Here is a 12,507-nt window from a genome sequence, read left to right on the forward strand (position 1 = left end):
GCCACAAGGTAGAAGAGGAATAACAGCACATTATTTGTACTGGGTTTGAACTCTTTTAATTTTATTTTTTTCAGTGCTTGGACATAGTTTTCTTCAAATTACGTACAACAGCTTACTGGACTATCTGCGCAATACCAGCTTGTAAGGAAATCTTTCTTTGCAATGTTAATGTCCCAGTGAATTAAAGAATAGTTAAATAACTGCTGCAATGACATTCTTGTTGCACAAGATGTGATTATGAGATGTGAAACATGGTTATTCTTAAGTATATAAGTTATAATTTTCTATATTTTTATTCTATTTTTTCCAATAAAAATTACTTTCAATTTAGTATAGATTCACAAAGACCTGATAATGAAACTGACTCACAGAGAAATGAGAACTACATGGGTAGACCATAAAACTCCAGAAAAAATTTAGGAACTTAGGAGAAAAATATTTATTTCACACAGTATGAAGAACATTGTTTAATCAGTTTTAAAAGTAAAAGTAACTGTAAATTTTCTTCTCAGTCACATGCTCTCAATTAAAAAAACCAAAGAAACCAGGCACTGTACTAACTGAAGATCACCATTTACTCAATAATGTATGTGAAATGTTTAAATTCATTGACAATAAGAACGCAGATACCTCTAAACACAAAACAAAGTACTGGCGTGATTAAGTAATGTAATGTATGATATGCAATATGTCTATGGCATTTTGGTTTATGGATGCAACTTAAGAAAGGGTGAAGCTTCCTGGCTCTGGACTGTCATTTTCAAGTTCAAGGTTCTTTCACTCTCAAAGTGGTTTCATGGATGCAAAGCAGATTCCCAAGACTGTGATCCACCTAGGTGGCAAAATGACACATGATATGGCCATGCCAGACAATGGGGCCAGCATGAGGACCCACAAAGGTGCTTCATTCCACTACCTGGCAATTAGGACACTTACTTAAACAGAAGACAATTAATGTTTAATTCTCATGTATTTCAGTTTGTAAGGGATGGTGGCCACAGACACTACAAACTATCCTAGGAAGCAAAGAGTTGAATGGAAATGCTTCTTCTCCCTGATGCATGTCCTTACTTACTAGCCTGTAGACACATGTGCCTTCTTCCTTCCTAACTCTTCAGTTTCATGTGTTTTGCATTCCTGCATGCAAAATATCAGGACACTTGTTTTGGAGGTGGAAAATGTGGACCAGTGCCAGAAAGAATCAGATTATTTTTGTCTACCAGGAAGTAATTGGTTCTGGTACCTCATATAGCTCTATCCATGTGCAGGGCCTCAAGCTATAATTACAGATTTGTCCATGACAAGAATATCAGGTATTTTAGAACCCTGTCAAAAATTGGCTGTTCTGTGCTACCTTGCTGTGCACCTACAGACAGTAATTATGAAACTACTGTCACGTTTACTTTACATTTGCCGCAGGATTTCCTCTCATCTTGTCCTTTATCAAATACCATCCATCTATCCACCCATCTGGCCATCCATCCTTTTAAAACAGAGTGTTATATCCCAGGGCAGTGGGGAAGGTGTGGGTGTTACTGGGGTGGTTGTAGCACCATGTTACACAATGTCTCTGACTTCCTTTTAAAAAGCTGTATCCAAATCTAGATCAATTCACAACCACCAATCACACACTTCTCCAAAGAATGCAATTATTCCAAATTCTAACATGTGTAACTGGTATGAATTTGGTTTGGGTTGGCAGGAACATGTAAGTAGGTGTAGATTGCTTGTAAGGGGTAGGAAAAGGAGATGAAACTTGTAAAAAATGATTAAAAAATACAGAAGGAGTTATAAAATCTGAATTTTTGTTCCATTTAAACACAAGTTGTTATGTAAGTGTCTGCTGCAGTAGGTCTGGTTTTAAAGAAAGTTAAAGAGGCACGCGCTGGCTCTCCCACAGTACATAAAGTTATTTAACATACCTCAAGGAATTGAAAATATTACAGACTGATTTTTTTTCTAGTTAGCATCTCAAATCTGCCTGTAATAAGAGTATTAAAAGCTAGTAGACAGAAATTTTTAAAGAACAAAATCATAAAATTATGTTGTCTAAAGAAATTGAACCACCTGGTATTGTAATGGCTTTTAAAAATAAAAACAATACTTGGGAGGTCCTAAAAAAAAATGTTTACAATGTCAAATATTAGCGTGTTGAATGTTTTTATCAAATTTTCACATGCATAAGAAAAAAAATATTGAGCTGCAACATCAGAGAAATATCAAACCAACATGAGCCTAAGGAATCTACAAATGTATACAGGAAAAAAGGCCAAATTGGAGATTCAAACTTACTACAGTATGGATCTTCTCAACAGTTGCTTTTTGCAGAAGAATCCCCACACACCAAACAATTAAAGACAGCATTCTTACTAGAACAAAAGTGCTTTTATATGCTGATGTTAAACCAATATTCACACCCGGATTCTCATGCCTCACACCATGAGCTGTGCTGCAAGGTGGGCAACGAAACCCACCTGCCATCTAGGCACACCATTTTCAGACCACCCACATTTTTGCTTCTTCAACCTCCACGACAGCACCAAGCAGACTTATCGCAACATTGCTTTACCTATCAACAGGAAACCCAGAAATTAAGTCTCCCAAGTTAAAAAATTTCAAGGACTCCAGAGCTGTCTCTAATTTAAAAATCCCTAGGCAGCTTTTGCCTCTAATATTAATGGGTTCTCCTTGAATGCTATCTGGTTCAGGCAATTACATTTTACTATAATTATTTAGATAAAACTAAAGTAAACAAGCTGAGTCATCCTGGCAATAGGCTAACAGTGGGATATCTGGAAAATGTGGCTTTACTAAGAACATCTGCTCACACCACAACACTTACTGAGGTGTGTAAAGTCCCAGTTACAGGGATTTTTCTTCTGAGAAAGTTTAAATGATTGCAGATTGAAAATGCATGTTGGGTTAGAAATAGCCCATGAAACCATCTTTCATTCTGTATAACACAGCGTTCTTCAAAGATTGGTCAGAGGAGCGTTTTGAAGTTTACACATGACTTTATTCATTGGCTGATGTCCTCTCTGAAAACTCAAAGACACTATATTCATTCAATAAGAAAAGTAATATCAACAAAAAATGGCAGACAAGCTTTACTAATATCAGAGGTTTTGCTTCACAAGAAGGTGCAGAGCACTGAATGCTGTTACTGTCTTAATAGCCTGTACAACTCATTTTTTCTTGAACAGTAACAGGTCTTGTACATGATACACTTCGCAACTGACTCAACTTCTGCATTCTTCTCTGGGAAAGTAATTTGCATTTCTCCAGAGATTCTGATTAGAAAGAGGTCTTTTCTCTCATGATGTGTTTTATTTTTCGCTTAATTGAAAAGCCAAAAATTTGAAATAATAGATCTGTCATTAATACACTCTATCATGACCTCAGTTTGTGATGGTTTGTTTTGTGGTTTTGTTTAATCTCCACATCTGGGTAAAACCTTTATACCAAAAATCAGTATAATTTTTGCAAATGTGACTAAATCACTATTTCCTTGCTAGTTTTGGTATCGACATCTTTACTAAGCAATTCTTTTTAGGCTTTCCATTTTCTGCCAGTTGAATTTTGGACTGTTACCAGTATATTTTGGACAGATGCAAACCTAAGACAGATTTTGGCTTGCTTTTTGGTTGAAATTCCAAACCTCCTCCAACGTTCAAGTCTCTAAACTCTTAAGTCTAATCAACTTCACTGACTAATTCTTTTGAATTTTTAAATTTCTCCCTCTTAATATAATAAAATATTTAATTATTGCACTGGTTTAGTTTCCTGCAACATACAATTACAACATCTAATGCTATTCCTAAGACAGTTTTTTTTTTGTAATATTGTTATTTTTAACAGCACTAAATCTAAATCTAAATAGATAAATGTTCCCAGTTAGCACTAGTAGCATTTTGTCTGTAATATGCATCTAGGAATTCTAATGCACTTCATAATATGCTAGAATTTTTCTGGCTGCTAAGAACTATCACAGCTATCTGTCAGCATCTGCTATCTATCTGTAGTCTGAGCTACAATCCCAGAACACTCCAAACAGAACCTCAGGAGAGAGGCCCTTCCCAAAGTGATTTTTAAAATAGTATATTGTTTTATTTATGCACATTTGTCCTTATTATTAAGTGCTTAAGTATTAATTTTAAAACTCCAATTTTAAAGTTGATTTCAAGCATTTACTTCATCCCAAAGTTAGGCTCTCTGTTGTGTATTTCCCATGGTTTCCCAATTTATATTTTTAAGCAGAAAGGAATATCGCCTATCTTACAGCCTTGCAGTATACAGCAACTGCTGTGCAAAAATAAATCTATTTCATTTTCTGAAGTCACTTATTCTGCAATAAGTGCTTGCAAAACAGAAAGAGCATGTACAGTTTAAGACAGAAATAGTTTGCATAAAGTTTTATCAATTTTTTTCTCTTCCAGGATTTTTTTCCTGAACATTGTGTCCTCATCAGAAACTGCCTTACTCTGTAAGTTGTCTTCTTTTTTTGTTAGACAGGCTTAGCAGTTCTATGTAGCTGAGAAAAAAAATTATCTTTTCTGTTCCAGAGTAAGAGAAAAGACTAAGCAACTTAAATTTCTTTGTCTTTTCCACTCCATTAGGAAAAATTGGGAATCTTCTATAAACTTTCCTTGGGACAGATCCTTCATTTGAATGAATGAAATCTCATGTCAGCCCCCTTCTTGCTTTAATAAATTTTAAGTCCCCAGAAGATTTTCTTTCAAAAAGAAAAAAATAAACAAAACCAGGGTTACAATTCTGATAGAACAAAATTTTAAAAAGCTCTGACTGAAGAATAAAAGAAGCCAAATCAGAGTTCCATGACCTACCACCTACGGGTGTTCAATTCCATGGCAACATGAGAATTCCTAAAGATTACTCAGCCTTATATTACTTTACGCATATTATTAGCATCCAGTTCTCCAGAGCTATGCTCTGAAAAAAGTTTATTCGAAGGTGAGTGTTCATAGAAGCAACCTGAGCTGTCAAGGTAAGACTTTTGAGGTTTTCAACTGGAAATTTCTGTGGGCTGCATTTTGAAAACAGCAGCAGCAAACCACTCTTGCAGCACACATTGTGAGCTGCCAGTTTTGCAGTGCAGACCATTATTCAGAAGTCTTCTTCTGGCCTTTTTAACTGACATATTTGTGACTGTATACACACCACCTCAATGAATATGTATGACTATATAAATATGAGTATCTATCACTGATATACTCCACTTTCTGACTTTATCCCTTTGAAATATTTTCCAGGTTGTGTTTGATTCTCTCTCAGCTGCTGTGCTGACGTTTATGTTTGATAAGACTTTAAAAGAAGGCTTTTAATGAGTATTAAGGATGAAGACATTTTACTCATACGCCTTCAGAACATTTTTGCTTTCTAAAAGGAAAGTAACTCTGGATTTTGAATAATTATACTCTTTTCAAAATATTTTGCCAGTACAAAAGTATCTGGACAGCTCTGGCACTAAAAAAGGTGCACATATATTCAAGACATGGCAAAACTCCAGGTATAGGGCCTGTATCTATAAGAAAAAGCAGAAAATTAAAGTGGCCAATTTAGCAAGTCAGTCTAATTTTACTGCTGGTGAGCCTCATCTCCATGCAAAATTTCTGGTAAAACAACAAACAGGCCTATCTTCAGGGCACATCTAATACACTTCATCAGTTGGCACAGTTTGCTCGGGTTCTCAGGTTGAATGATGAAGTGCTGATACCACAAGAACTATTCATCTCAAAGCTGTGTCATACAAACTTGTAATGGGACTATGTTGCTCACCCAAATGGTCTCCTGCAACAGAACACCATTTCAGAAATTGATCAGGTTCTAATTGTTTCCAGCATTATAAAGTATCTGCAAACTGTGAAAAGTACAAATGTACTCACCAAGATTACCAACACTGTATGCTCTATTTTACCTGACTAATTAACAAGACAAAAAAAGCACAAAGACAAACATATGGAAAAGGTAATTTCTAAACATCTCTGATGTGAAACGTCTCCAGGCTCTTCACTAGACTATTCAACAGAATTGGTGGAGGAGGTTATGATATACAGCTACTATCGTCTACTTCCATCATCACTAGAACTGGGAAAGTATAACAAAGAATCTCTCCTCAAAAGAACTAAAAGTAAGCTGCTATTTTGGAAGTACCATCTTCTGAGGATCAGACAGGACACATAAGCTCAAAACGGAACCTGTGAGCTCAAGTGGAATATTAGATAAACAGGAATTTCACCAAAGGCTGCAAAATAAAGCAACTTCCATAGCAAAAGAATAGATATGAGACAGTCGAAGTAAGAGCTTGAGTCCCATGATCTACCCTGTTGTGTGTATCAAATTTCTGTGCTTATACCCCAGAACTGAAAATTTGTTTAGAAAAGTAGTCATAAACATTGGAATTGCACTTTCCGTATTTGCATATGCAACTGAGATGTTCACAGGTTGGGAAAATAGCTCAAAATATTCTGTAAGAAAAATGTTCTCCTGGATCCCCTGATTAATCTAAATATTCAAGAAGTTACAAGAAAAAATCAAAATGAAAGGGCAAAAACATCAAGCTATTGAAAGCCAATAAATATTCAGTCTACTCTCTTATTTGCTATTTAATAACACTAGCAGTTATGATTAAATTCCCTTGTACATTAGATAATGGTACTGATGATGTTTAGTAACAATTTCTCTTTTCTTCAAAATAAGCTGAAGTTTTATAAATTCCCAACATAAATACAATCTATCACTATGTAAATATTATTGAGGAAATCCTTGATATTTTTGGGCACAAAGCTTTTAGCACTTTAATATCCAAAATCAGCTTTACCTCTGAAAAAGGTTGAAGGAATATGCATATCATATTATGTTCATTACACAAATGAAACAGGAATTTCCACTAGCTCTAGTTTATTGGATAGCATTTCATTCATGCTATTTTTAACAGACATCAGGGGAAGCAAACAGTGTAGAAAACATATTGAAGAACACTTGGTTCAATGAGCAGAATGAATTAGCATTAACTGCAGTTTTACTGTTTGGCCAGTTTAAATGGTTGTTTTGTAAGCTGTAAGTGACCACAATTTTTCCTGGCTATACGTACAGGGAACTTCTTCGTTGCAACATGGATGAAAAGTGATAACTGTGCAAATATACATGCATTTCAGTGTAAATCTGGACTGGAAAGCACATATGTCATCTTCTTGAAACATCCCTTATTCATGTCTATAAATCTGCCAGCTGGGGGAGAAGCAAAGATTTTATGATTTACTCTGCTAGAGATGGTCAGGCAGAAAGGTGAGAAGCACTGTCTCAAATAAATACACCTTTGAGACACAGTGGAGAATATTGAAAGCAAATTTGCAGACAACAGATAAAGAAGTGGGTTTTTGTAATCAAGAACCTACCTGTAACAAGGACATATATTAAAATAGAAATGCTGCACAGAATAAAACTGAAGTTCTGTGAATGCATTTTTCATGTGAGCAGCTCATTTGACTCAAGCGTTACTACAGATTTTATTTAATGAACGCCACATGATATTATATTAACAGCCACCTGACGATCACACTAACAGCCTGCTATGAGTATTTAACTGAAGATCAGCATCCTCCTTTCCAGAGTTTAACACAACAGAAACAAGTGAGTCACTCACACACTGCCATGCAGCCAAGTAGTTCCAGGAGCCAGAGCCGAGCTGGGTGCACGGGACTAGGGAGGGAGGTACTTCCAGCACAGCTGGGCACAGGTGCTCTCAGTGAGGGGTTAGAGTTTTGGGGAAAGCTGTGGAATGTCCCAGTGCTGGACAGAAGAGATACCCTGTCAATGCACTTATTTTGAGGAAGGGAATGAGGACAAGTACTGACGTGCCAAATGGAAGGGAGCTGAGGGTACTGTGCGACTGCCTACAGCACTAAGGGAGGGTGGAGATGAAAATGAAGGTCCTGGAATAGGAAGATCAAGGGGGCATTGGATGCAAAGCCATTGGAAAAACAACTTCTTTCTTTCTTCCCTTTCTGAATCATCCAGCCAGAGCCTGGCCTCTCCTGCCTTTGTTTCTTCCTCATACACAGAATATCTGTTTCCAAGGCCCAGCAGCTGTTGACATTTGAAAATATCACACGGCAGTGGAACACTTTATATTTATGCCTCTGTTGAAAGCAAAGTTGTATCTCAAAGTCCCCAGAACCCACCGTTACTTTCCAATTGCCAAAGCACGAGTTTTTGATGAGGGCAGAGTAAGTCAGCCAGCATGCTCTCCACTCCTAAGTCCAGCCAAAAGCTGCTTAACACATCAGTCTCTGTCCTATAAATCAGGGTAGATGAGGACTATAACCAATTTCCCCTCCCTGCCTCTTTTAGGAAGGACAGATTAATGAAGGTTGCAGAAACATGACAGCTATTAAGAGGGATAAACACGATAGCCCTGACCTCAGCCGCAGTCACTGGCTCAGATGCGCGTGCGTGCCTCCATGCACAAACGCACGTGTGTGCAGACACCACAGGACTCAGATTTTCCTGGCAAGTTGTCTGCTGCTGGCAAGATGAAGCAGTAACAGTGCTGGCACAGAGATGCTGAGCTGAGGACTAACACAGGCCAGCAAAGCCAAAGTGAAATTAGTTTTCAAAGTTCCAATCTTAATTTTCCCCTAAAACAGAGTCATTCTCCTCATTGTTTCCATAACAATAATATGTGCTTTTGACAAGCAATCTGCAGTTGTTTTCACATCCAGACATTCTATATTGATTACACTCTGCTTGGAGGCAGAGACACTGGCTTTGGCCAGCTGAGATTGCAGCTTTTGTACATGATGCACCTCAGTACGTGATGAAGTCTGCCACATTCTCTGTGAAACTCTCAAGGTTCCAAAGCACTCAGAAAACATTAACAGAACATAAAAAGTAATTTAATAAAAAAAAAAAAGTCCGATACTGTCAGCCTTAAAAATCTCTTGTTTTACATGCTGAGAAAGAACTATCTGTATAAGCAAAGGAGATATTCTGAATTAGGGCAAATCTCATGAGTTACTCACATTGCAAAATCCCATTTAGGTGCCTGAATAATAGGTGATTGCAAATATTTTTGTGAGAGTGGCCCTTAAACCTTAATCTTTGTCAACACCCAGCTAAGGGCTATGGAAGGGCATCCTCTGACCTTTTCTTTGAAAACTGAACAACCACCAGTTAAACAAAACCTGGGATTTCTGGGAGAGTTTCCAAAACTGCAAGCTAACAATCCCTGAAGCAGTCACTGCCATACTCTACTCTGAGGAATTTTTCTTCTTACAAGTTGCTGTAATGTGTGCTTCATTAATGTAATGCTTTTGTGCTATACAGCCCATAAAAAACTTTTTATGAAAATAGCATCACCACTAATTCTTGTCAAACAAGGAGCATTTGCTTCTTAATTTTACAATCACTCCCATGCATCCTTAAGTCCCATCTGCAGCTCTCATGATGGAAGTTTGTGTGGCTATCATATCTATTGATCATGTCAGATATGGAGATGACTGGTAAGAATTATGATGGGGATGGAGCCTGTTGTTTCTGCATTTCATGCAATAAAGAGTGTGTTTAGCATGAAAACCATCTGAATATTCAGGCAATGTATAGTGAGGACTGCTTGTTTTTTTCTCTTTGACAGATCCCTAATTAACTGACTTTTCTTAGCTGATTGCCAAGGGGATATGCAATGCCTCTTCCTGAAAGACATAAAACAGAGAGGGGAGATGATATAAAGAAGGAACACACACCCTCATTCAAGGGCAGGTTTGAGCCTCAAGTCAAAGCAAAGCTGACTTAATTGTTCAGCCTAAAGAAAAGGAAACTGATGAGCCCACAGATTTTTTTCAAAGAAAAATGAATAATCTGTTTCCCATGGTAAAAGCAGATAAGAAATGTAGTAATGGATTTCATTTATAGCAGGGGAATCTGGGGAAGATAGCTGAAAAACAGTAAGAAGAGTTTACCACTGGCACAGAATGTCTTGGGAGGATACAGGTTCTTCCTCATCACAGGCTTTAAAGGGGCTTGTTAGACAAGTATGTGAGAAATTATATGTGGAATATTAATCCCACACTTAGATGGGGAGATTGATTCACTGACTTCTAGACTGGTTTTTCTAAATTACTGATTTTATGGCTTTTAGAATATGCTATCCAAAGGCGGGATAAATCCACAGGTGCAGGAGAAACCAAGATGATTAGAAATAATGCAAACTGATGAGACTTTAGACTTTTCCTTTCTAATAGGGCAGAATTAATCTCATCCTAAAAGCTTTTAAAGCAACTTTTAAAACAAAATGTAGACAAAAACAGCTGCATAGGCATATAGATACCTTTAGAGAAATGCTATATATTTCTGGAGCATAATTCATATGTTTCTCCGAAACATCAATTTTCAACTGAGTCAACCAAACATCTACCATCTACTTTGTCAGTAAGCCTAAGTTTTATTTACTAGGAAAGATATCTACCAGGAATGGCTCAGTCCCATGCAACTAGCTAGTGTCAGCTACAATGAATCCCAGGAGAGGTGAGTGGCTTCCCAAGCCTCAACTTTACCTCTTTCTCACCTCTAGTATCATGAGTTCTGAACCCAGACCTCAAAACAATGGCATTCCTCTTCACCCCTAAGAAGTAATTCCCAAAAGCTCAGAACCCTGATTATTTTTCTATTTCTCTCTCTACTTTTCTTTCCCACCTTCAAATTTCACTTTTCTTCACTCCTCCCACTGCAACACCTTAAACGTTATTCTCATCATCTGGCTGAACCTGGAGGGTACTGGACGGATGCAGTGGCAAACCAGCAGTGCTGCTTCAAGATGCTTTTCAGAGAAGCAGAGACAGGCTTTACAAGCCCTGCATAGTTGGACACCAGTTCCTAATAACAGTAATGTTCTTAGATTAGCTACAAGGAATGCACAGACACACACTGTGATCACACAAATGTCATTTGCTAAGCAAAACAAGTTAAAAGCTCCTTTTTAAAAAAATTATTTTCTCTCCAACTCTTGTTCCTGCTCAGAGAACACAGACTAGATGCATATCAGTTGGTACATCAGTATTATTGGCAAGCAACATAAACAAGTTCTCTGATACTAAACCTCCTGAAACAGAGAGAGCAAAGTTGATGTACGCTTCTCAAAGGAATTAGAGACCTAGTCTGAAATCTGTTTTTGTCCCCTTTCTTCACTCCTGCAGTAAAAAATGGTCAGTGCTCATCAAATCTTTAGCTGATAGAAGAGCAAACACTACCACAAATCACTAAAGGGATGTTTTCAGCATAGATTTTAAGGATTTATCTTTTTTTAAGTTCAGTAAAAAATGTCTTTAAGCACCAGAGTTTCAGAGAAAGATATTGTTTACTCAAAGAGATGTTGATATGTCAGACAAACAAAGACTAAGCAGAGTCAGGCTACGTCCGTACTTTGGCACTAGACCTCCAAAAAGCAGCTACGTACTTCCAAAAGGGATTTAGATAAATCTGTTGTCAGCTTTTCTTGCATCTTTGCTGGAAAAACTGCCGCAGGGTTCGCTGTGAGGAGATGCTGGGCGGCCACCAGTATCAGTTTTCAGATGAGGGAAACAAGTGAATCCAGACCACACAACTGTCCAGGTCTCCTCTCCTTATAGGCAAAGACCTCCAGTCAGAGCACAAAGCCACCTGGGAAACTCCTTTGCTGGTCAAATGTCCCCCTCACCATTCTAATTCCCATCCTAAAAATGGCTAAAGCTGCTTTTCCACAGTCAGTACATTTTGCTTTAGAGTCAACTACAGCAATTTCGTTACTGCAATAAGCAGATCTGGCATTCCAATTTGATTTTTTATTTCCATATTATAAGGTCCTCTAGAGGAACACAGAAGGTGTTCTTGCTTTCTGACTGTGCCTGACACAAAATGTGGTTTCTGTGTCCAGAAGACACCTCCTTTTTCAGAGTCATCCTTCAACTCACAGAGTCAGGTCTATGCAAATTGCCACTTTATGCTCCTGCACAAGCTAATGGAGCATTTGTCTCATCTGGGTAAACCAAGAAGCCCTCCAGCTTCACAGGTTAGTCAGAAAAATACAATTACACCATCTTGAACTGTGCGAGCATAATTGCATGAAAAACATGATAAAGTGGTGAAGCTAATGACTGTGACGTGGTCACTGCAGTAACAAAATCTTCTCTGACTGATTCTTCAGTCAAATGTTCTTTCAGACCTTTGATAGTTTAAAAAAATATTAGAGATTTTGATACCAATGCATGACAAAGATACCATGGACTGAGAAAAAAGTGTAGAAGCAATAAAACTTTTGCTGTGTCTTTTTCCACACAAAAATAAATTCAATGTTGTTGGCAGCTTTGTTTATTTGTTTGTTTAAATGCCCAAAGCCTATAGTTAGTCTTTTTCTTCTTTTTCCTTGCAACTATGATTCCCAAGTCAGGAATATTCTTTGTAACAATAAAGGTATCTGAAAACAAAACATGTATTTTCCTTAGAGGATTATATACA

General features: G+C 37.4%; 1 protein-coding gene across 3 annotated transcripts in view; it reads right to left on the bottom strand.

Annotated features, from left to right (window-relative positions):
• The window catches only part of DCLK1 (doublecortin like kinase 1), a 237,606-nt gene that overhangs the window by 110,999 nt on the left and 114,100 nt on the right, over positions 1-12,507 (bottom strand). The window lies entirely within an intron of this gene.

Source organism: Catharus ustulatus, chromosome 2 (assembly GCF_009819885.2).
Source record: "Catharus ustulatus isolate bCatUst1 chromosome 2, bCatUst1.pri.v2, whole genome shotgun sequence".
In the NCBI taxonomy this organism is placed as follows: domain Eukaryota; kingdom Metazoa; phylum Chordata; class Aves; order Passeriformes; family Turdidae; genus Catharus; species Catharus ustulatus.